General features: G+C 43.8%; 1 protein-coding gene and 1 long non-coding RNA gene across 3 annotated transcripts in view; one reads left to right on the forward strand and one right to left on the reverse strand.

The window, feature by feature from the left end:
- Nucleotides 1-166, reverse strand: part of LOC109532213 (uncharacterized) — a 4213-nt gene extending 4047 nt beyond the window's left edge. Inside the window, exon 1 of the long non-coding RNA XR_002171340.1 lies at nt 62-166. This is a non-coding gene — a long non-coding RNA (uncharacterized LOC109532213). The remainder of the gene's footprint in view (nt 1-61) is intronic.
- ppat (phosphoribosyl pyrophosphate amidotransferase) overlaps nt 1-1123 on the forward strand; it is a 13445-nt gene that overhangs the window by 3783 nt on the left and 8539 nt on the right. The window lies entirely within an intron of this gene.

Below are 1123 nucleotides of genomic sequence, written 5' to 3' on the forward strand. Positions count from 1 at the left end.
TTCCAAGGGCTTGTGGCTGTCATGTGAAGTCATTATGCAATCATCGGACACATTTTCGAACCTTCATCGTCCGCCTTCCTCTTCCTCCCCCGGCCGGTCGACCAAGTCTCACCGTGCGCTAGGCTGCTTTCACAGCATCCTGCAAAAAACACAAAAGAAAAGATTGAGAAGGCAGTTTTTTTGCAAAATGCTCGTCGAACTTGCCTCCAGGTAGAGTTTAAAATGTCAGCAAGTACAGTACAGAAAATGACTCCACGTTACAGAGGGTACATGTAAAATCACTTTTTTTGTTGGAATACAAAAATTGGGTGTCTGGAGTGTCTGCGCAGTCATCGATCTTGAATAAGTTCCCTATTTTCCATCAAGCGTCTGTAAGCACGCTCTTGTGAATTTTGCCACATTGTGATGTCACAATTGACGTCATCTGTTACCGTATTTTCCGCACTAAAAGGCGCCCCTAAAAGCCTTCCCTTTTCTTCAAAGCTCACAGCGCGCCTTAAAATCCGATGTGCCTTGTGTATGGTCATTGTGGTAACATTTCGACCCCAAAATGTCTCCTTGCTGGAGACATACTGACAACGCAGAGTTCAAACGTAAGGCGATCGGTTACGCAGTTGAAGACGGAAAGAGAGCAGCGGCAAGAGAGTTCACCGTTAACGAGTCAATGTTATAACTTGCGGTTGGTTAGGTGAACAATGTCGCTTGCTTTATGAAATAAGTTTTACTGACATCTGATCGTTCTGTTGGCATTTCCTTGAGCGTAGCTCCATCTAGTGGATGCATTGTAGTTTGCGTCTTATAATGCCCAACGTATGGAAAAAAAATTACAAAATAGGCCATTCATTGAAGGTGCGCCTCATAATCAAGTGCGCCTTTTGGTGTGGAAAATACGGTGAACTAAGCTAAGCTAAGCTCGGCTAACGTGCGCCATTTTCAAGTGAACGCTGGTCTACACAGAAACGCTTTCATGTCAAGCCAAAAACAAAGCAGATTTGTTTTTGACCAAGTGGCGCATGCAGCAAACGCATGCGGCATGACGACGAAGTGCTGCCCCCAACAGTGTAAATAAATTTTGATTTTTTTTTTAACTCTCTTTATTAGGGATATCCCAATTTATGTTGAC

Source organism: Hippocampus comes, unplaced genomic scaffold, assembly GCF_001891065.2.
Source record: "Hippocampus comes isolate QL1 unplaced genomic scaffold, H_comes_QL1_v1.1 scaffold22, whole genome shotgun sequence".
NCBI classification, from domain to species: domain Eukaryota; kingdom Metazoa; phylum Chordata; class Actinopteri; order Syngnathiformes; family Syngnathidae; genus Hippocampus; species Hippocampus comes.